The sequence below is a fragment of the Sinohyriopsis cumingii genome, chromosome 11 (genome assembly GCF_028554795.1).
Source record: "Sinohyriopsis cumingii isolate HCF-2022 chromosome 11, ASM2855479v2, whole genome shotgun sequence".
NCBI classification, from domain to species: Eukaryota; Metazoa; Mollusca; class Bivalvia; order Unionida; family Unionidae; genus Sinohyriopsis; species Sinohyriopsis cumingii.
Window position 1 is genome coordinate 46,678,866 of NC_142971.1, and position 25,000 is coordinate 46,703,865.

General features: G+C 33.2%; 10 non-coding genes across 10 annotated transcripts; all 10 read right to left on the bottom strand.

Annotated features, from left to right (window-relative positions):
- Nucleotides 1-2,691: 2,691 nt before the first annotated feature.
- Nucleotides 2,692-2,810, bottom strand: LOC149788140 (5S ribosomal RNA). Its single transcript, XR_016424814.1, has one exon. It is a non-coding gene; the product is annotated as a 5S ribosomal RNA (ribosomal RNA).
- A 900-nt stretch (nt 2,811-3,710) lies between these two features.
- Nucleotides 3,711-3,829, bottom strand: LOC149788141 (5S ribosomal RNA). The gene has a single exon (XR_016424769.1). It is a non-coding gene; the product is annotated as a 5S ribosomal RNA (ribosomal RNA).
- Nucleotides 3,830-7,396: 3,567 nt separating this feature from the next.
- LOC149788142 (5S ribosomal RNA) lies at nt 7,397-7,515 on the bottom strand. Its single transcript, XR_016424815.1, has one exon. It is a non-coding gene; the product is annotated as a 5S ribosomal RNA (ribosomal RNA).
- A 906-nt stretch (nt 7,516-8,421) lies between these two features.
- Nucleotides 8,422-8,540, bottom strand: LOC149788143 (5S ribosomal RNA). Its single transcript, XR_016424634.1, has one exon. It is a non-coding gene; the product is annotated as a 5S ribosomal RNA (ribosomal RNA).
- Nucleotides 8,541-12,077: 3,537 nt separating this feature from the next.
- LOC149788144 (5S ribosomal RNA) lies at nt 12,078-12,196 on the bottom strand. Its single transcript, XR_016424816.1, has one exon. It is a non-coding gene; the product is annotated as a 5S ribosomal RNA (ribosomal RNA).
- Nucleotides 12,197-13,095: 899 nt separating this feature from the next.
- On the bottom strand, nt 13,096-13,214 carry LOC149788145 (5S ribosomal RNA). The gene has a single exon (XR_016424770.1). It is a non-coding gene; the product is annotated as a 5S ribosomal RNA (ribosomal RNA).
- A 3,571-nt stretch (nt 13,215-16,785) lies between these two features.
- On the bottom strand, nt 16,786-16,904 carry LOC149788146 (5S ribosomal RNA). Its single transcript, XR_016424818.1, has one exon. It is a non-coding gene; the product is annotated as a 5S ribosomal RNA (ribosomal RNA).
- Nucleotides 16,905-17,813: 909 nt separating this feature from the next.
- Nucleotides 17,814-17,932, bottom strand: LOC149788147 (5S ribosomal RNA). The gene has a single exon (XR_016424771.1). It is a non-coding gene; the product is annotated as a 5S ribosomal RNA (ribosomal RNA).
- A 3,561-nt stretch (nt 17,933-21,493) lies between these two features.
- Nucleotides 21,494-21,612, bottom strand: LOC149788148 (5S ribosomal RNA). The gene has a single exon (XR_016424819.1). It is a non-coding gene; the product is annotated as a 5S ribosomal RNA (ribosomal RNA).
- Nucleotides 21,613-22,518: 906 nt separating this feature from the next.
- On the bottom strand, nt 22,519-22,637 carry LOC149788149 (5S ribosomal RNA). Its single transcript, XR_016424772.1, has one exon. It is a non-coding gene; the product is annotated as a 5S ribosomal RNA (ribosomal RNA).
- Nucleotides 22,638-25,000: the final 2,363 nt, after the last annotated feature.

A 25,000-nucleotide genomic window follows, 5' to 3' on the forward strand; every position in this document is an offset into this window, starting at 1 on the left:
ATTTCATTTATAATGCTGAAAAGTATTTAAATTTTCACTTTGTATTCTTTATAAAAATAAATTAAGTCGGTTGGTTTAGATTGGCTAAGATAGCATTAAGGTGTTTTTGTTTATATGAGCCAATATCACATTATTCTTTTCTTGGTTTAGATGGGCTAAGTTCACATTATGGTACATTGGTTTAGATGGGCTAAGTTCACATTAAGGTGTTTGGCTAAGTTTCCATTAAGATATTTGGTTTAGATTGGCTAAGTTTGCATTAAAGTGTATTGGCTTATATTGGCAAATTTCACATAGGAATTTGATTTAGATGGCCTAAGTTCACATTATGGTGTTCTGGCAAAAGACTGCTTGGTTTTGTTAGGCAATGAGGGTAGTCTTGCTCAAGGGTACAATAGGGCAACCAGCTTGATAGAAATCTATCATGTTAACCATTGGACTGATGTACATTTTATCAGTGTAATTTAGAGTCTGTTTAAACCATTCCGAATCCCCCCATCTCTCTCTCTCTCTCTCTCTCACATATATATATATATATATATATATATATATATATATATATATATATATATATATATATATATATATATATATATATATATATATATATATGAAAGAAATAATATTTTCAATCTTTCTGCACTGTACTGATTTTCTGGTTGAATACTAAAAGTAAGTTTAAATATATATAAGGAGTTTGCAAATTTTATAAAAGTCAGCTTGCCTAGCAAGTAGTAGGTCAATATGATACAATGTAGAATTTAAGAAAATGTCATTATATGTATTGAAACGTTTGTTTCCTTTGTATCTGTTGATATCTAAATCCATATCCCAATAATTAAAATTATCCAAGACTATATGTAAATAATACACGTATGTATGTATGTACACACACAAACGTATATATATATATATATATATATATATATATATATATATATATATATATATATATATATATATATATATATATATATATATATATATATATATATATATATATCACAAAAGACACACACATATCTTAAAACACCCTCAGCCACCCAGGATATATATATGATCCGTTTTACGAGATAAACTTATTAATTCAGTATGGTATAATTATCGAGTAAGATCAAGAGTTTTTGCCCTTGTTTGCAATCGTTATAGGATAACGCGTTAAAAATAAAATTACACAGAAGTACAATTAATGTTAATAGCTGATAAAGTTATGCGAACTTTGTTGCATACTCTCTCTCTCTCTCTCTCTCTCTCGTGTGTCAGTATGATAAAGCAAGAAGAAAAAGGAAGAACAGTAAAGAACATATATAAAAAGGTTTATTGAAACAGCGTCTCATCATGGTGTGGGCACCACGATGCATAGGGATAAATAAAAAAGCGAGTATTCCATTACTTTTCACTTCATTTGATATGCATCCATATGACACAGAATGCTCTCGGTGAGTACAGGGAATCAGATAAACGTCACTGTGCGGGACTAGGTATAAAACATTTATTGTAGTTTTAATTGTAAATTTTTCGGGCATTTAAGTAGAAATTAAATGATTTCAGTTCTAGTGAGAACAACATTTCGACTGTAAAACATAATTTGTTGTCTTGATGCGTTTTCAAGACTCTTGGGCTGATTAGTCACACATCTCTTCAACGTTTCCGATGTACAAATGTTTGTGTGCAGTATAATATTAGTAACTAAAGTGTATACTGATTCAAAGTTCTAATCCAAAAGAAGCAAAACTGGCCTCAGATACTCATATTTGTCACTCATCCATTTTCTGACCCAGATAAGGGGAGAATTCCATGTTGAAATTGACTTAAAATGCAGATTCAGGACATTATTGTTGTTGTTATTATTATTATTATTATTATTATTATTATTCCTCTTTCTGTCCTATCATTTGGTTAAAATAAGCGACACCGGCCTATAAGCTAACTTTAAAAATAGGGTCTTATGAGATTTGCAAAGGATCTCTTCTTGCAACTTGTAGAAGTTAACGTTGTGGAAATACAGAAAGTGGAAGCATGGAATATCTATCTAAACTTACTGTAATCAAAACAGAATTTTATAACCCAATTTATTTAGCCAATGGCCCATATTTACAGTATTCGCTACAGGATGCCAATTTTCCCACTGGCAGACTGAGGCCCTGCTGTAAAAGAAATCAATCAATCAATAAATTAATATAAAAAATTCTCACAATTCATACATTCCATATTTATCAATCAATTAGTGAATAAGAAATACCACAAATAAGTACCCAAAATGAAAGACATTGATCGCATATTTTGCAACTCTGCGCTAGAGACTACACCAGGAATATATGAGAAGAAACTTGAAGGAAGTATTTCGACGTGAAAGGAGGCAGCTTGTTGTGGTAGTAAAAGTAGAGGAAACTGGATAAATTGAACCGAATTTGTTAATAAGAAATACTGGTCATCTATGATCGCATATTCCAGTAGTAAGGATCGAAACCAAGAGCAGAGAAGTGCAAAGCAACATTTGCTATATTCAGGTCCTATACTTGATTTTTTTAGGATCCGAATTATTGAAGAAAGTTAAGGAAAAAGAGAAAATGAAAGTCGAGAAATTGCTCTATTTATTATTTATATTGAATAAAGTAAATTTAGTTACAATAAAAGAAAGAAAGAAAAACTTCAACTGTTTTTAGTTATAAAAGAAAAAAAAAAAATTAGAGTCTACAGCACCCGGTATTCCCAGGCGGTCACCCATCCAAGTACTAACCGGGCCCGACGTTGCTTAACTTCGGTGATCGGACGAGAACCGGTGCTTTCAACGTGGTATGGCCGTAGACACAAGTGTGTGTAAATTTAAGACTTATATTCGCTTCTCTCTTCACCGTTTCCGATGTACAGACGTTTACGTTTATGTGCCGTGTAAAATTAGTAATTAAAGTGTACTTATTAAAACTTATATAGATAAACTGCCTTCATACATTATTCAAATTTGTAATTCAGGCATTTTCGGACTCGGACATTAGTTGCTTAACCGGAGGTTTACACCTTCAAATGGACTTAAATAACAATGCATTTAAACGAAGATTCAGTTCATTTTTGTTGTTTTTGGGCATTATTATTATTATTATTATTTATCTTGTATCAACTGACTAATTCAATAGGTAAATAATCGACATCAGCCTATGAGCTACCTTTAAAGACGGACTCGAATCTGATTTGAAACGGATATCGTCTTGCAGCTCGGAAACGTTAAAGTTGTGGAAACACAGAAAGTGCAAGGAAGTGGAAGCAGGGAACATCCATCCAAACTTACTGTAATCAAAACAGAGATTTATACACCAATTTATTTTGTCAATGGCCCATATTCGAAGTATTCGCTAAGGGATGCCAAGTTTCACACTGATAGACTGGTGCCCTGCTAAAAACAGGTAAATAAATTAAAATAATTAAAAATAATACATTCCAAATATATCTATCAATTATTGAATAAGAAATACCACAGACAAGTATCCAAAATGAAAGACATCGATTGCATACGTTGCAATTATTCGCTATAGGCTGAATCCGGAATATCAGAAGAAATTTGGAGGATCTGGACGGCATACGAGGCGGCCCATTTCGATCCTGGAGGTAGAGGAAACTGAAAAATTTGCACCAGATTTGTGAACAAGAAATATTGGCCATATATGATCGCATATCCTCACAGTGAGGATGGAACCAAAAAAAAATTTAAAAAATGCCTACAGCACCCGGTATTCCCAGGCGGTCACCCATCCAAGTACTAACCGGGCCCGACGTTGCTTAACTTCGGTGATCGGACGAGGACCGGTGTTTTCAACGTGGTATGGCCGTAGACATTTGTATGTACAAATTTAAGACTAATATAGGTTGTCTCTTCGTCGTTACAAAGATATATTACACACGCACACACACACACACACACACACACACACACACACACACACACACACATATATATATATATATATATATATATATATATATATATATATATATATATATATATATATATATATATATATATATATATATATATATTAGAGACAGGGGAGAGCTCTGCTTACGACAATACATCCCTTCAGTTTCAATCTGTAAAGAAGCAAGAGCTTATTTGATCGCCGATGTCACTGACATGTAGGTTGCCATATTTGTGCAGTCATTTGAATAGTAATACAATGGCGAGTTCCGTGTCAAATTTCATCAAGGTTGTCGTTTTCTTTCGTCAGTCAGCTTCATTAACAACAAATGATGTTATACTCGGAATTATTTCTGAGAAAATAAATCGTATTTCTCTCGATTTCATGCAGGTATATCTCGATGAAAGGTCGGTCAAGTTTGCATGGCAGGCTAGTAAGCACAGGGGCTCGCATCGTTGCTCACAATTGAACTGACAGTCATACATTTTATACTATATGTACGACTGATAGTTTCATTGTAAGCAATGATACGAGCCCCCTGTGGCTAGTAAGCAGCCTATGCCGATACCGCATGGTGTCGGCGATTTCCAACGTTTTGATAAGCAAAACAAATATGTCCATACACCCCAATACTAATGTCCAAATATCAAAAATCGCTATTTTGGGACTATTATGAATTCATTCAAGGACATTCTAAATTACATCATCGCCACACGTCAAGATTGTTATTACATCAGCACATTCAAAATTGGACTTCATTCAGAAAACCACTGGCATTCATTTGGAACACTACCCTTTTGGACTTGTCATATAACTTTTCATGGACTATTTGTGATTTCATTTATAATGCTGAAAAGTATTTAAATTTTCACTTTGTATTCTTTATAAAAATAAATTAAGTCGGTTGGTTTAGATTGGCTAAGATAGCATTAAGGTGTTTTTGTTTATATGAGCCAATATCACATTATTCTTTTCTTGGTTTAGATGGGCTAAGTTCACATTATGGTACATTGGTTTAGATGGGCTAAGTTCACATTAAGGTGTTTGGCTAAGTTTCCATTAAGATATTTGGTTTAGATTGGCTAAGTTTGCATTAAAGTGTATTGGCTTATATTGGCAAATTTCACATAGGAATTTGATTTAGATGGCCTAAGTTCACATTATGGTGTTCTGGCAAAAGACTGCTTGGTTTTATTAGGCAATGAGGGTAGTCTTGCTCAAGGGTACAATAGGGCAACCAGCTTGATAGAAATCTATCATGTTAACCATTGGACTGATGTACATTTTATCAGTGTAATTTAGAGTCTGTTTAAACCATTCCGAATCCCCCCATCTCTCTCTCTCTCTCTCTCATATATATATATATATATATATATATATGTATATATATATATATATATATATATATATATATATATATATATATATGAAAGAAATAATATTTTCAATCTTTCTGCACTGTACTGATTTTCTGGTTGAATACTAAAAGTAAGTTTAAATATATATAAGGAGTTTGCAAATTTTATAAAAGTCAGCTTGCCTAGCAAGTAGTAGGTCAATATGATACAATGTAGAATTTAAGAAAATGTCATTATATGTATTGAAACGTTTGTTTCCTTTGTATCTGTTGATATCTAAAATCCATATCCCAATAATTAAAATTATCCAAGACTATATGTAAATAATACACATATGTATGTATGTATGTACACACACAAACGTATATATATATATATATATATATATATATATATATATATATATATATATATATATATATATATATATATATATATATATATATCACAAAAGACACACACATATCTTAAAACACCCTCAGCCACCCAGGATATATATATGATCCGTTTTTACGAGATAAACTTATTAATTCAGTATGGTATAATTATCGAGTAAGATCAGTAGAGTTTTTGCCCTTGTTTGCAATCGTTATAGGATAACGCGTTAAAAATAAAATTACACAGAAGTACAATTAATGTTAATAGCTGATAAAGTTATGCGAACTTTGTTGCATACTCTCTCTCTCTCTCTCTCTCTCTCTCGTGTGTCAGTATGATAAAGCAAGAAGAAAAAGGAAGAACAGTAAAGAACATATATAAAAAGGTTTATTGAAACAGCGTCTCATCATGGTGTGGGCACCACGATGCATAGGGATAAATAAAAAAGCGAGTATTCCATTACTTTTCACTTCATTTGATATGCATCCATATGACACAGAATGCTCTCGGTGAGTACAGGGAATCAGATAAACGTCACTGTGCGGGACTAGGTATAAAACATTTATTGTAGTTTTAATTGTAAATTTTTCGGGCATTTAAGTAGAAATTAAATGATTTCAGTTCTAGTGAGAACAACATTTCGACTGTAAAACATAATTTGTTGTCTTGATGCGTTTTCAAGACTCTTGGGCTGATTAGTCACACATCTCTTCAACGTTTCCGATGTACAAATGTTTGTGTGCAGTATAATATTAGTAACTAAAGTGTATACTGATTCAAAGTTCTAATCCAAAAGAAGCAAAACTGGCCTCAGATACTCATATTTGTCACTCATCCATTTTCTGACCCAGATAAGGGGAGAATTCCATGTTGAAATTGACTTAAAATGCAGATTCAGGACATTATTGTTGTTGTTATTATTATTATTATTATTCCTCTTTCTGTCCTATCATTTGGTTAAAATAAGCGACACCGGCCTATAAGCTAACTTTAAAAATAGGGTCTTATGAGATTTGCAAAGGATCTCTTCTTGCAACTTGTAGAAGTTAACGTTGTGGAAATACAGAAAGTGGAAGCATGAAATATCTATCTAAACTTACTGTAATCAAAACAGAATTTTATAACCCAATTTATTTAGCCAATGGCCCATATTTACAGTATTCGCTACAGGATGCCAATTTTCCCACTGGCAGACTGAGGCCCTGCTGTAAAAGAAATCAATCAATCAATAAATTAATATAAAAAATTCTCACAATTCATACATTCCATATTTATCAATCAATTAGTGAATAAGAAATACCACAAATAAGTACCCAAAATGAAAGACATTGATCGCATATTTTGCAACTCTGCGCTAGAGACTACACCAGGAATATATGAGAAGAAACTTGAAGGAAGTATTTCGACGTGAAAGGAGGCAGCTTGTTGTGGTAGTAAAAATAGAGGAAACTGGATAAATTGAACCGAATTTGTTAATAAGAAATACTGGTCATCTATGATCGCATATTCCAGTAGTAAGGATCGAAACCAAGAGCAGAGAAGTGCAAAGCAACATTTGCTATATTCAGGTCCTATACTTGATTTTTTTAGGATCCGAATTATTGAAGAAAGTTAAGGAAAAAGAGAAAATGAAAGTCGAGAAATTGCTCTATTTATTATTTATATTGAATAAAGTAAATTTAGTTACAATAAAAGAAAGAAAGAAAAACTTCAACTGTTTTTAGTTATAAAAGAAAAAAAAAAAATTAGAGTCTACAGCACCCGGTATTCCCAGGCGGTCACCCATCCAAGTACTAACCGGGCCCGACGTTGCTTAACTTCGGTGATCGGACGAGAACCGGTGCTTTCAACGTGGTATGGCCGTAGACACAAGTGTGTGTAAATTTAAGACTTATATTCGCTTCTCTCTTCACCGTTTCCGATGTACAGACGTTTACGTTTATGTGCCGTGTAAAATTAGTAATTAAAGTGTACTTATTAAAACTTATATAGATAAACTGCCTTCATACATTATTCAAATTTGTAATTCAGGCATTTTCGGACTCGGACATTAGTTGCTTAACCGGAGGTTTACACCTTCAAATGGACTTAAATAACAATGCATTTAAACGAAGATTCAGTTCATTTTTGTTGTTTTTGGGCATTATTATTATTATTATTATTATTATTTATCTTATATCAACTGACTAATTCAATAGGTAAATAATCGACATCAGCCTATGAGCTACCTTTAAAGACGGACTCGAATCTGATTTGAAACGGATATCGTCTTGCAGCTCGGAAACGTTAAAGTTGTGGAAACACAGAAAGTGCAAGGAAGTGGAAGCAGGGAACATCCATCCAAACTTACTGTAATCAAAACAGAGATTTATACACCAATTTATTTTGTCAATGGCCCATATTCGAAGTATTCGCTAAGGGATGCCAAGTTTCACACTGATAGACTGGTGCCCTGCTAAAAACAGGTAAATAAATTAAAATAATTAAAAATAATACATTCCAAATATATCTATCAATTATTGAATAAGAAATACCACAGACAAGTATCCAAAATGAAAGACATCGATTGCATACGTTGCAATTATTCGCTATAGGCTGAATCCGGAATATCAGAAGAAATTTGGAGGATCTGGACGGCATACGAGGCGGCCCATTTCGATCCTGGAGGTAGAGGAAACTGAAAAATTTGCACCAGATTTGTGAACAAGAAATATTGGCCATATATGATCGCATATCCTCACAGTGAGGATGGAACCAAAAAAAAATTTAAAAAATGCCTACAGCACCCGGTATTCCCAGGCGGTCACCCATCCAAGTACTAACCGGGCCCGACGTTGCTTAACTTCGGTGATCGGACGAGAACCGGTGTTTTCAACGTGGTATGGCCGTAGACATTTGTATGTACAAATTTAAGACTAATATAGGTTGTCTCTTCGTCGTTACAAAGATATATTACACACACACACACACACACACACACACACACACACACACACACATATATATATATATATATATATATATATATATATATATATATATATATATATATATATATATATATATATATATATATATATATATATATATATTAGAGACAGGGGAGAGCTCTGCTTACGACAATACATCCCTTCAGTTTCAATCTGTAAAGAAGCAAGAGCTTATTTGATCGCCGATGTCACTGACATGTAGGTTGCCATATTTGTGCAGTCATTTGAATAGTAATACAATGGCGAGTTCCGTGTCAAATTTCATCAAGGTTGTCGTTTTCTTTCGTCAGTCAGCTTCATTAACGACAAATGATGTTATACTCGGAATTATTTCTGAGAAAATAAATCGTATTTCTCTCGATTTCATGCAGGTATATCTCGATGAAAGGTCGGTCAAGTTTGCATGGCAGGCTAGTAAGCACAGGGGCTCGCATCGTTGCTCACAATTGAACTGACAGTCATACATTTTATACTATATGTACGACTGATAGTTTCATTGTAAGCAATGATACGAGCCCCCTGTGGCTAGTAAGCAGCCTATGCCGATACCGCATGGTGTCGGCGATTTCCAACGTTTTGATAAGCAAAACAAATGTCCATACACCCCAATACTAATGTCCAAATATCAAAAATCGCTATTTTGGGACTATTATGAATTCATTCAAGGACATTCTAAATTACATCATCGCCACACGTCAAGATTGTTATTACATCAGCACATTCAAAATTGGACTTCATTCAGAAAACCACTGGCATTCATTTGGAACACTACCCTTTTGGACTTGTCATATAACTTTTCATGGACTATTTGTGATTTCATTTATAATGCTGAAAAGTATTTAAATTTTCACTTTGTATTCTTTATAAAAATAAATTAAGTCGGTTGGTTTAGATTGGCTAAGATAGCATTAAGGTGTTTTTGTTTATATGAGCCAATATCACATTATTCTTTTCTTGGTTTAGATGGGCTAAGTTCACATTATGGTACATTGGTTTAGATGGGCTAAGTTCACATTAAGGTGTTTGGCTAAGTTTCCATTAAGATATTTGGTTTAGATTGGCTAAGTTTGCATTAAAGTGTATTGGCTTATATTGGCAAATTTCACATAGGAATTTGATTTAGATGGCCTAAGTTCACATTATGGTGTTCTGGCAAAAGACTGCTTGGTTTTGTTAGGCAATGAGGGTAGTCTTGCTCAAGGGTACAATAGGGCAACCAGCTTGATAGAAATCTATCATGTTAACCATTGGACTGATGTACATTTTATCAGTGTAATTTAGAGTCTGTTTAAACCATTCCGAATCCCCCCATCTCTCTCTCTCTCTCTCTCACATATATATATATATATATATATATATATATATATATATATATATATATATATATATATATATATATATATGAAAGAAATAATATTTTCAATCTTTCTGCACTGTACTGATTTTCTGGTTGAATACTAAAAGTAAGTTTAAATATATATAAGGAGTTTGCAAATTTTATAAAAGTCAGCTTGCCTAGCAAGTAGTAGGTCAATATGATACAATGTAGAATTTAAGAAAATGTCATTATATGTATTGAAACGTTTGTTTCCTTTGTATCTGTTGATATCTAAAATCCATATCCCAATAATTAAAATTATCCAAGACTATATGTAAATAATACACGTATGTATGTATGTACACACACAAACGTATATATATATATATATATATATATATATATATATATATATATATATATATCACAAAAGACACACACATATCTTAAAACACCCTCAGCCACCCAGGATATATATATGATCCGTTTTTACGAGATAAACTTATTAATTCAGTATGGTATAATTATCGAGTAAGATCAGTAGAGTTTTTGCCCTTGTTTGCAATCGTTATAGGATAACGCGTTAAAAATAAAATTACACAGAAGTACAATTAATGTTAATAGCTGATAAAGTTATGCGAACTTTGTTGCATACTCTCTCTCTCTCTCTCTCTCTCTCTCTCTCTCTCTCTCTCTCGTGTGTCAGTATGATAAAGCAAGAAGAAAAAGGAAGAACAGTAAAGAACATATATAAAAAGGTTTATTGAAACAGCGTCTCATCATGGTGTGGGCACCACGATGCATAGGGATAAATAAAAAAGCGAGTATTCCATTACTTTTCACTTCATTTGATATGCATCCATATGACACAGAATGCTCTCGGTGAGTACAGGGAATCAGATAAACGTCACTGTGCGGGACTAGGTATAAAACATTTATTGTAGTTTTAATTGTAAATTTTTCGGGCATTTAAGTAGAAATTAAATGATTTCAGTTCTAGTGAGAACAACATTTCGACTGTAAAACATAATTTGTTGTCTTGATGCGTTTTCAAGACTCTTGGGCTGATTAGTCACACATCTCTTCAACGTTTCCGATGTACAAATGTTTGTGTGCAGTATAATATTAGTAACTAAAGTGTATACTGATTCAAAGTTCTAATCCAAAAGAAGCAAAACTGGCCTCAGATACTCATATTTGTCACTCATCCATTTTCTGACCCAGATAAGGGGAGAATTCCATGTTGAAATTGACTTAAAATGCAGATTCAGGACATTATTGTTGTTGTTATTATTATTATTATTATTCCTCTTTCTGTCCTATCATTTGGTTAAAATAAGCGACACCGGCCTATAAGCTAACTTTAAAAATAGGGTCTTATGAGATTTGCAAAGGATCTCTTCTTGCAACTTGTAGAAGTTAACGTTGTGGAAATACAGAAAGTGGAAGCATGGAATATCTATCTAAACTTACTGTAATCAAAACAGAATTTTATAACCCAATTTATTTAGCCAATGGCCCATATTTACAGTATTCGCTACAGGATGCCAATTTTCCCACTGGCAGACTGAGGCCCTGCTGTAAAAGAAATCAATCAATCAATAAATTAATATAAAAAATTCTCACAATTCATACATTCCATATTTATCAATCAATTAGTGAATAAGAAATACCACAAATAAGTACCCAAAATGAAAGACATTGATCGCATATTTTGCAACTCTGCGCTAGAGACTACACCAGGAATATATGAGAAGAAACTTGAAGGAAGTATTTCGACGTGAAAGGAGGCAGCTTGTTGTGGTAGTAAAAGTAGAGGAAACTGGATAAATTGAACCGAATTTGTTAATAAGAAATACTGGTCATCTATGATCGCATATTCCAGTAGTAAGGATCGAAACCAAGAGCAGAGAAGTGCAAAGCAACATTTGCTATATTCAGGTCCTATACTTGATTTTTTTAGGATCCGAATTATTGAAGAAAGTTAAGGAAAAAGAGAAAATGAAAGTCGAGAAATTGCTCTATTTATTATTTATATTGAATAAAGTAAATTTAGTTACAATAAAAGAAAGAAAGAAAAACTTCAACTGTTTTTAGTTATAAAAGAAAAAAAAAAAATTAGAGTCTACAGCACCCGGTATTCCCAGGCGGTCACCCATCCAAGTACTAACCGGGCCCGACGTTGCTTAACTTCGGTGATCGGACGAGAACCGGTGCTTTCAACGTGGTATGGCCGTAGACACAAGTGTGTGTAAATTTAAGACTTATATTCGCTTCTCTCTTCACCGTTTCCGATGTACAGACGTTTACGTTTATGTGCCGTGTAAAATTAGTAATTAAAGTGTACTTATTAAAACTTATATAGATAAACTGCCTTCATACATTATTCAAATTTGTAATTCAGGCATTTTCGGACTCGGACATTAGTTGCTTAACCGGAGGTTTACACCTTCAAATGGACTTAAATAACAATGCATTTAAACGAAGATTCAGTTCATTTTTGTTGTTTTTGGGCATTATTATTATTATTATTATTTATCTTGTATCAACTAACTAATTCAATAGGTAAATAATCGACATCAGCCTATGAGCTACCTTTAAAGACGGACTCGAATCTGATTTGAAACGGATATCGTCTTGCAGCTCGGAAACGTTAAAGTTGTGGAAACACAGAAAGTGCAAGGAAGTGGAAGCAGGGAACATCCATCCAAACTTACTGTAATCAAAACAGAGATTTATACACCAATTTATTTTGTCAATGGCCCATATTCGAAGTATTCGCTAAGGGATGCCAAGTTTCACACTGATAGACTGGTGCCCTGCTAAAAACAGGTAAATAAATTAAAATAATTAAAAATAATACATTCCAAATATATCTATCAATTATTGAATAAGAAATACCACAGACAAGTATCCAAAATGAAAGACATCGATTGCATACGTTGCAATTATTCGCTATAGGCTGAATCCGGAATATCAGAAGAAATTTGGAGGATCTGGACGGCATACGAGGCGGCCCATTTCGATCCTGGAGGTAGAGGAAACTGAAAAATTTGCACCAGATTTGTGAACAAGAAATATTGGCCATATATGATCGCATATCCTCACAGTGAGGATGGAACCAAAAAAAATTTAAAAAATGCCTACAGCACCCGGTATTCCCAGGCGGTCACCCATCCAAGTACTAACCGGGCCCGACGTTGCTTAACTTCGGTGATCGGACGAGGACCGGTGTTTTCAACGTGGTATGGCCGTAGACATTTGTATGTACAAATTTAAGACTAATATAGGTTGTCTCTTCGTCGTTACAAAGATATATTACACACGCACACACACACACACACACACACACACACACACATATATATATATATATATATATATATATATATATATATATATATATATATATATATATATATATATATATATATATATATATATATATATATATATATTAGAGACAGGGGAGAGCTCTGCTTACGACAATACATCCCTTCAGTTTCAATCTGTAAAGAAGCAAGAGCTTATTTGATCGCCGATGTCACTGACATGTAGGTTGCCATATTTGTGCAGTCATTTGAATAGTAATACAATGGCGAGTTCCGTGTCAAATTTCATCAAGGTTGTCGTTTTCTTTCGTCAGTCAGCTTCATTAACAACAAATGATGTTATACTCGGAATTATTTCTGAGAAAATAAATCGTATTTCTCTCGATTTCATGCAGGTATATCTCGATGAAAGGTCGGTCAAGTTTGCATGGCAGGCTAGTAAGCACAGGGGCTCGCATCGTTGCTCACAATTGAACTGACAGTCATACATTTTATACTATATGTACGACTGATAGTTTCATTGTAAGCAATGATACGAGCCCCCTGTGGCTAGTAAGCAGCCTATGCCGATACCGCATGGTGTCGGCGATTTCCAACGTTTTGATAAGCAAAACAAATATGTCCATACACCCCAATACTAATGTCCAAATATCAAAAATCGCTATTTTGGGACTATTATGAATTCATTCAAGGACATTCTAAATTACATCATCGCCACACGTCAAGATTGTTATTACATCAGCACATTCAAAATTGGACTTCATTCAGAAAACCACTGGCATTCATTTGGAACACTACCCTTTTGGACTTGTCATATAACTTTTCATGGACTATTTGTGATTTCATTTATAATGCTGAAAAGTATTTAAATTTTCACTTTGTATTCTTTATAAAAATAAATTAAGTCGGTTGGTTTAGATTGGCTAAGATAGCATTAAGGTGTTTTTGTTTATATGAGCCAATATCACATTATTCTTTTCTTGGTTTAGATGGGCTAAGTTCACATTATGGTACATTGGTTTAGATGGGCTAAGTTCACATTAAGGTGTTTGGCTAAGTTTCCATTAAGATATTTGGTTTAGATTGGCTAAGTTTGCATTAAAGTGTATTGGCTTATATTGGCAAATTTCACATAGGAATTTGATTTAGATGGCCTAAGTTCACATTATGGTGTTCTGGCAAAAGACTGCTTGGTTTTATTAGGCAATGAGGGTAGTCTTGCTCAAGGGTACAATAGGGCAACCAGCTTGATAGAAATCTATCATGTTAACCATTGGACTGATGTACATTTTATCAGTGTAATTTAGAGTCTGTTTAAACCATTCCGAATCCCCCCATCTCTCTCTCTCTCTCTCTCACATATATATATATATATATATATATATATATATATATATATATATATATATATATATATATATATATATATATATATATATATATATATATATATATGAAAGAAATAATATTTTCAATCTTTCTGCACTGTACTGATTTTCTGGTTGAATACTAAAAGTAAGTTTAAATATATATAAGGAGTTTGCAAATTTTATAAAAGTCAGCTTGCCTAGCAAGTAGTAGGTCAATATGATACAATGTAGAATTTAAGAAAATGTCATTATATGTATTGAAACGTTTGTTTCCTTTGTATCTGTTGATATCTAAAATCCATATCCCAATAATTAAAATTATCCAAGACTATATGTAAATAATACACATATGTATGTATGTATGTACACACACAAACGTATATATATATATATATATATATATATATATATATATATATATATATATATATATATATATATATCACAAAAGACACACACATATCTTAAAACACCCTCAGCCACCCAGGATATATATATGATCCGTTTTTACGAGATAAACTTATTAATTCAGTATGGTATAATTATCGAGTAAGATCAGTAGAGTTTTTGCCCTTGTTTGCAATCGTTATAGGATAACGCGTTAAAAATAAAATTACACAGAAGTACAATTAATGTTAATAGCTGATAAAGTTATGCGAACTTTGTTGCATACTCTCTCTCTCTCTCTCTCTCTCTCTCTCTCGTGTGTCAGTATGATAAAGCAAGAAGAAAAAGGAAGAACAGTAAAGAACATATATAAAAAGGTTTATTGAAACAGCGTCTCATCATGGTGTGGGCACCACGATGCATAGGGATAAATAAAAAAGCGAGTATTCCATTACTTTTCACTTCATTTGATATGCATCCATATGACACAGAATGCTCTCGGTGAGTACAGGGAATCAGATAAACGTCACTGTGCGGGACTAGGTATAAAACATTTATTGTAGTTTTAATTGTAAATTTTTCGGGCATTTAAGTAGAAATTAAATGATTTCAGTTCTAGTGAGAACAACATTTCGACTGTAAAACATAATTTGTTGTCTTGATGCGTTTTCAAGACTCTTGGGCTGATTAGTCACACATCTCTTCAACGTTTCCGATGTACAAATGTTTGTGTGCAGTATAATATTAGTAACTAAAGTGTATACTGATTCAAAGTTCTAATCCAAAAGAAGCAAAACTGGCCTCAGATACTCATATTTGTCACTCATCCATTTTCTGACCCAGATAAGGGGAGAATTCCATGTTGAAATTGACTTAAAATGCAGATTCAGGACATTATTGTTGTTGTTATTATTATTATTATTATTCCTCTTTCTGTCCTATCATTTGGTTAAAATAAGCGACACCGGCCTATAAGCTAACTTTAAAAATAGGGTCTTATGAGATTTGCAAAGGATCTCTTCTTGCAACTTGTAGAAGTTAACGTTGTGGAAATACAGAAAGTGGAAGCATGGAATATCTATCTAAACTTACTGTAATCAAAACAGAATTTTATAACCCAATTTATTTAGCCAATGGCCCATATTTACAGTATTCGCTACAGGATGCCAATTTTCCCACTGGCAGACTGAGGCCCTGCTGTAAAAGAAATCAATCAATCAATAAATTAATATAAAAAATTCTCACAATTCATACATTCCATATTTATCAATCAATTAGTGAATAAGAAATACCACAAATAAGTACCCAAAATGAAAGACATTGATCGCATATTTTGCAACTCTGCGCTAGAGACTACACCAGGAATATATGAGAAGAAACTTGAAGGAAGTATTTCGACGTGAAAGGAGGCAGCTTGTTGTGGTAGTAAAAGTAGAGGAAACTGGATAAATTGAACCGAATTTGTTAATAAGAAATACTGGTCATCTATGATCGCATATTCCAGTAGTAAGGATCGAAACCAAGAGCAGAGAAGTGCAAAGCAACATTTGCTATATTCAGGTCCTATACTTGATTTTTTTAGGATCCGAATTATTGAAGAAAGTTAAGGAAAAAGAGAAAATGAAAGTCGAGAAATTGCTCTATTTATTATTTATATTGAATAAAGTAAATTTAGTTACAATAAAAGAAAGAAAGAAAAACTTCAACTGTTTTTAGTTATAAAAGAAAAAAAAAAAATTAGAGTCTACAGCACCCGGTATTCCCAGGCGGTCACCCATCCAAGTACTAACCGGGCCCGACGTTGCTTAACTTCGGTGATCGGACGAGAACCGGTGCTTTCAACGTGGTATGGCCGTAGACACAAGTGTGTGTAAATTTAAGACTTATATTCGCTTCTCTCTTCACCGTTTCCGATGTACAGACGTTTACGTTTATGTGCCGTGTAAAATTAGTAATTAAAGTGTACTTATTAAAACTTATATAGATAAACTGCCTTCATACATTATTCAAATTTGTAATTCAGGCATTTTCGGACTCGGACATTAGTTGCTTAACCGGAGGTTTACACCTTCAAATGGACTTAAATAACAATGCATTTAAACGAAGATTCAGTTCATTTTTGTTGTTTTTGGGCATTATTATTATTATTATTATTATTATTATTTATCTTATATCAACTGACTAATTCAATAGGTAAATAATCGACATCAGCCTATGAGCTACCTTTAAAGACGGACTCGAATCTGATTTGAAACGGATATCGTCTTGCAGCTCGGAAACGTTAAAGTTGTGGAAACACAGAAAGTGCAAGGAAGTGGAAGCAGGGAACATCCATCCAAACTTACTGTAATCAAAACAGAGATTTATACACCAATTTATTTTGTCAATGGCCCATATTCGAAGTATTCGCTAAGGGATGCCAAGTTTCACACTGATAGACTGGTGCCCTGCTAAAAACAGGTAAATAAATTAAAATAATTAAAAATAATACATTCCAAATATATCTATCAATTATTGAATAAGAAATACCACAGACAAGTATCCAAAATGAAAGACATCGATTGCATACGTTGCAATTATTCGCTATAGGCTGAATCCGGAATATCAGAAGAAATTTGGAGGATCTGGACGGCATACGAGGCGGCCCATTTCGATCCTGGAGGTAGAGGAAACTGAAAAATTTGCACCAGATTTGTGAACAAGAAATATTGGCCATATATGATCGCATATCCTCACAGTGAGGATGGAACCAAAAAAAAATTTAAAAAATGCCTACAGCACCCGGTATTCCCAGGCGGTCACCCATCCAAGTACTAACCGGGCCCGACGTTGCTTAACTTCGGTGATCGGACGAGGACCGGTGTTTTCAACGTGGTATGGCCGTAGACATTTGTATGTACAAATTTAAGACTAATATAGGTTGTCTCTTCGTCGTTACAAAGATATATTACACACGCACACACACACACACACACACACACACACACATATATATATATATATATATATATATATATATATATATATATATATATATATATATATATATATATATATATATATATATATATATATATATATATATATTAGAGACAGGGGAGAGCTCTGCTTACGACAATACATCCCTTCAGTTTCAATCTGTAAAGAAGCAAGAGCTTATTTGATCGCCGATGTCACTGACATGTAGGTTGCCATATTTGTGCAGTCATTTGAATAGTAATACAATGGCGAGTTCCGTGTCAAATTTCATCAAGGTTGTCGTTTTCTTTCGTCAGTCAGCTTCATTAACGACAAATGATGTTATACTCGGAATTATTTCTGAGAAAATAAATCGTATTTCTCTCGATTTCATGCAGGTATATCTCGATGAAAGGTCGGTCAAGTTTGCATGGCAGGCTAGTAAGCACAGGGGCTCGCATCGTTGCTCACAATTGAACTGACAGTCATACATTTTATACTATATGTACGACTGATAGTTTCATTGTAAGCAATGATACGAGCCCCCTGTGGCTAGTAAGCAGCCTATGCCGATACCGCATGGTGTCGGCGATTTCCAACGTTTTGATAAGCAAAACAAATGTCCATACACCCCAATACTAATGTCCAAATATCAAAAATCGCTATTTTGGGACTATTATGAATTCATTCAAGGACATTCTAAATTACATCATCGCCACACGTCAAGATTGTTATTACATCAGCACATTCAAAATTGGACTTCATTCAGAAAACCACTGGCATTCATTTGGAACACTACCCTTTTGGACTTGTCATATAACTTTTCATGGACTATTTGTGATTTCATTTATAATGCTGAAAAGTATTTAAATTTTCACTTTGTATTCTTTATAAAAATAAATTAAGTCGGTTGGTTTAGATTGGCTAAGATAGCATTAAGGTGTTTTTGTTTATATGAGCCAATATCACATTATTCTTTTCTTGGTTTAGATGGGCTAAGTTCACATTATGGTACATTGGTTTAGATGGGCTAAGTTCACATTAAGGTGTTTGGCTAAGTTTCCATTAAGATATTTGGTTTAGATTGGCTAAGTTTGCATTAAAGTGTATTGGCTTATATTGGCAAATTTCACATAGGAATTTGATTTAGATGGCCTAAGTTCACATTATGGTGTTCTGGCAAAAGACTGCTTGGTTTTGTTAGGCAATGAGGGTAGTCTTGCTCAAGGGTACAATAGGGCAACCAGCTTGATAGAAATCTATCATGTTAACCATTGGACTGATGTACATTTTATCAGTGTAATTTAGAGTCTGTTTAAACCATTCCGAATCCCCCCATCTCTCTCTCTCTCTCTCTCACATATATATATATATATATATATATATATATATATATATATATATATATATATATATATATATATATATATATATATATATATATATATATATATGAAAGAAATAATATTTTCAATCTTTCTGCACTGTACTGATTTTCTGGTTGAATACTAAAAGTAAGTTTAAATATATATAAGGAGTTTGCAAATTTTATAAAAGTCAGCTTGCCTAGCAAGTAGTAGGTCAATATGATACAATGTAGAATTTAAGAAAATGTCATTATATGTATTGAAACGTTTGTTTCCTTTGTATCTGTTGATATCTAAAATCCATATCCCAATAATTAAAATTATCCAAGACTATATGTAAATAATACACATATGTATGTATGTATGTACACACACAAACGTATATATATATATATATATATATATATATATATATATATATATATATATATATATATATATCACAAAAGACACACACATATCTTAAAACACCCTCAGCCACCCAGGATATATATATGATCCGTTTTTACGAGATAAACTTATTAATTCAGTATGGTATAATTATCGAGTAAGATCAGTAGAGTTTTTGCCCTTGTTTGCAATCGTTATAGGATAACGCGTTAAAAATAAAATTACACAGAAGTACAATTAATGTTAATAGCTGATAAAGTTATGCGAACTTTGTTGCATACTCTCTCTCTCTCTCTCTCTCTCTCTCTCGTGTGTCAGTATGATAAAGCAAGAAGAAAAAGGAAGAACAGTAAAGAACATATATAAAAAGGTTTATTGAAACAGCGTCTCATCATGGTGTGGGCACCACGATGCATAGGGATAAATAAAAAAGCGAGTATTCCATTACTTTTCACTTCATTTGATATGCATCCATATGACACAGAATGCTCTCGGTGAGTACAGGGAATCAGATAAACGTCACTGTGCGGGACTAGGTATAAAACATTTATTGTAGTTTTAATTGTAAATTTTTCGGGCATTTAAGTAGAAATTAAATGATTTCAGTTCTAGTGAGAACAACATTTCGACTGTAAAACATAATTTGTTGTCTTGATGCGTTTTCAAGACTCTTGGGCTGATTAGTCACACATCTCTTCAACGTTTCCGATGTACAAATGTTTGTGTGCAGTATAATATTAGTAACTAAAGTGTATACTGATTCAAAGTTCTAATCCAAAAGAAGCAAAACTGGCCTCAGATACTCATATTTGTCACTCATCCATTTTCTGACCCAGATAAGGGGAGAATTCCATGTTGAAATTGACTTAAAATGCAGATTCAGGACATTATTGTTGTTGTTATTATTATTATTATTATTCCTCTTTCTGTCCTATCATTTGGTTAAAATAAGCGACACCGGCCTATAAGCTAACTTTAAAAATAGGGTCTTATGAGATTTGCAAAGGATCTCTTCTTGCAACTTGTAGAAGTTAACGTTGTGGAAATACAGAAAGTGGAAGCATGGAATATCTATCTAAACTTACTGTAATCAAAACAGAATTTTATAACCCAATTTATTTAGCCAATGGCCCATATTTACAGTATTCGCTACAGGATGCCAATTTTCCCACTGGCAGACTGAGGCCCTGCTGTAAAAGAAATCAATCAATCAATAAATTAATATAAAAAATTCTCACAATTCATACATTCCATATTTATCAATCAATTAGTGAATAAGAAATACCACAAATAAGTACCCAAAATGAAAGACATTGATCGCATATTTTGCAACTCTGCGCTAGAGACTACACCAGGAATATATGAGAAGAAACTTGAAGGAAGTATTTCGACGTGAAAGGAGGCAGCTTGTTGTGGTAGTAAAAGTAGAGGAAACTGGATAAATTGAACCGAATTTGTTAATAAGAAATACTGGTCATCTATGATCGCATATTCCAGTAGTAAGGATCGAAACCAAGAGCAGAGAAGTGCAAAGCAACATTTGCTATATTCAGGTCCTATACTTGATTTTTTTAGGATCCGAATTATTGAAGAAAGTTAAGGAAAAAGAGAAAATGAAAGTCGAGAAATTGCTCTATTTATTATTTATATTGAATAAAGTAAATTTAGTTACAATAAAAGAAAGAAAGAAAAACTTCAACTGTTTTTAGTTATAAAAGAAAAAAAAAAAATTAGAGTCTACAGCACCCGGTATTCCCAGGCGGTCACCCATCCAAGTACTAACCGGGCCCGACGTTGCTTAACTTCGGTGATCGGACGAGAACCGGTGCTTTCAACGTGGTATGGCCGTAGACACAAGTGTGTGTAAATTTAAGACTTATATTCGCTTCTCTCTTCACCGTTTCCGATGTACAGACGTTTACGTTTATGTGCCGTGTAAAATTAGTAATTAAAGTGTACTTATTAAAACTTATATAGATAAACTGCCTTCATACATTATTCAAATTTGTAATTCAGGCATTTTCGGACTCGGACATTAGTTGCTTAACCGGAGGTTTACACCTTCAAATGGACTTAAATAACAATGCATTTAAACGAAGATTCAGTTCATTTTTGTTGTTTTTGGGCATTATTATTATTATTATTATTATTATTTATCTTATATCAACTGACTAATTCAATAGGTAAATAATCGACATCAGCCTATGAGCTACCTTTAAAGACGGACTCGAATCTGATTTGAAACGGATATCGTCTTGCAGCTCGGAAACGTTAAAGTTGTGGAAACACAGAAAGTGCAAGGAAGTGGAAGCAGGGAACATCCATCCAAACTTACTGTAATCAAAACAGAGATTTATACACCAATTTATTTTGTCAATGGCCCATATTCGAAGTATTCGCTAAGGGATGCCAAGTTTCACACTGATAGACTGGTGCCCTGCTAAAAACAGGTAAATAAATTAAAATAATTAAAAATAATACATTCCAAATATATCTATCAATTATTGAATAAGAAATACCAAAGACAAGTATCCAAAATGAAAGACATCGATTGCATACGTTGCAATTATTCGCTATAGGCTGAATCCGGAATATCAGAAGAAATTTGGAGGATCTGGACGGCATACGAGGCGGCCCATTTCGATCCTGGAGGTAGAGGAAACTGAAAAATTTGCACCAGATTTGTGAACAAGAAATATTGGCCATATATGATCGCATATCCTCACAGTGAGGATGGAACCAAAAAAAAATTTAAAAAATGCCTACAGCACCCGGTATTCCCAGGCGGTCACCCATCCAAGTACTAACCGGGCCCGACGTTGCTTAACTTCGGTGATCGGACGAGGACCGGTGTTTTCAACGTGGTATGGCCGTAGACATTTGTATGTACAAATTTAAGACTAATATAGGTTGTCTCTTCGTCGTTACAAAGATATATTACACACGCACACACACACACACACACATATATATATATATATATATATATATATATATATATATATATATATATATATATATATATATATATATAATATATATATATATATATATATATATTAGAGACAGGGGAGAGCTCTGCTTACGACAATACATCCCTTCAGTTTCAATCTGTAAAGAAGCAAGAGCTTATTTGATCGCCGATGTCACTGACATGTAGGTTGCCATATTTGTGCAGTCATTTGAATAGTAATACAATGGCGAGTTCCGTGTCAAATTTCATCAAGGTTGTCGTTTTCTTTCGTCAGTCAGCTTCATTAACGACAAATGATGTTATACTCGGAATTATTTCTGAGAAAATAAATCGTATTTCTCTCGATTTCATGCAGGTATATCTCGATGAAAGGTCGGTCAAGTTTGCATGGCAGGCTAGTAAGCACAGGGGCTCGCATCGTTGCTCACAATTGAACTGACAGTCATACATTTTATACTATATGTACGACTGATAGTTTCATTGTAAGCAATGATACGAGCCCCCTGTGGCTAGTAAGCAGCCTATGCCGATACCGCATGGTGTCGGCGATTTCCAACGTTTTGATAAGCAAAACAAATGTCCATACACCCCAATACTAATGTCCAAATATCAAAAATCGCTATTTTGGGACTATTATGAATTCATTCAAGGACATTCTAAATTACATCATCGCCACACGTCAAGATTGTTATTACATCAGCACATTCAAAATTGGACTTCATTCAGAAAACCACTGGCATTCATTTGGAACACTACCCTTTTGGACTTGTCATATAACTTTTCATGGACTATTTGTGATTTCATTTATAATGCTGAAAAGTATTTAAATTTTCACTTTGTATTCTTTATAAAAATAAATTAAGTCGGTTGGTTTAGATTGGCTAAGATAGCATTAAGGTGTTTTTGTTTATATGAGCCAATATCACATTATTCTTTTCTTGGTTTAGATGGGCTAAGTTCACATTATGGTACATTGGTTTAGATGGGCTAAGTTCACATTAAGGTGTTTGGCTAAGTTTCCATTAAGATATTTGGTTTAGATTGGCTAAGTTTGCATTAAAGTGTATTGGCTTATATTGGCAAATTTCACATAGGAATTTGATTTAGATGGCCTAAGTTCACATTATGGTGTTCTGGCAAAAGACTGCTTGGTTTTGTTAGGCAATGAGGGTAGTCTTGCTCAAGGGTACAATAGGGCAACCAGCTTGATAGAAATCTATCATGTTAACCATTGGACTGATGTACATTTTATCAGTGTAATTTAGAGTCTGTTTAAACCATTCCGAATCCCCCCATCTCTCTCTCTCTCTCTCTCACATATATATATATATATATATATATATATATATATATATATATATATATATATATATATATATGAAAGAAATAATATTTTCAATCTTTCTGCACTGTACTGATTTTCTGGTTGAATACTAAAAGTAAGTTTAAATATATATAAGGAGTTTGCAAATTTTATAAAAGTCAGCTTGCCTAGCAAGTAGTAGGTCAATATGATACAATGTAGAATTTAAGAAAATGTCATTATATGTATTGAAACGTTTGTTTCCTTTGTATCTGTTGATATCTAAAATCCATATCCCAATAATTAAAATTATCCAAGACTATATGTAAATAATACACATATGTATGTATGTATGTACACACACAAACGTATATATATATATATATATATATATATATATATATATATATATATATATATATATATATATATATCACAAAAGACACACACATATCTTAAAACACCCTCAGCCACCCAGGATATATATATGATCCGTTTTTACGAGATAAACTTATTAATTCAGTATGGTATAATTATCGAGTAAGATCAGTAGAGTTTTTGCCCTTGTTTGCAATCGTTATAGGATAACGCGTTAAAAATAAAATTACACAGAAGTACAATTAATGTTAATAGCTGATAAAGTTATGCGAACTTTGTTGCATACTCTCTCTCTCTCTCTCTCTCTCTCTCTCTCTCTCGTGTGTCAGTATGATAAAGCAAGAAGAAAAAGGAAGAACAGTAAAGAACATATATAAAAAGGTTTATTGAAACAGCGTCTCATCATGGTGTGGGCACCACGATGCATAGGGATAAATAAAAAAGCGAGTATTCCATTACTTTTCACTTCATTTGATATGCATCCATATGACACAGAATGCTCTCGGTGAGTACAGGGAATCAGATAAACGTCACTGTGCGGGACTAGGTATAAAACATTTATTGTAGTTTTAATTGTAAATTTTTC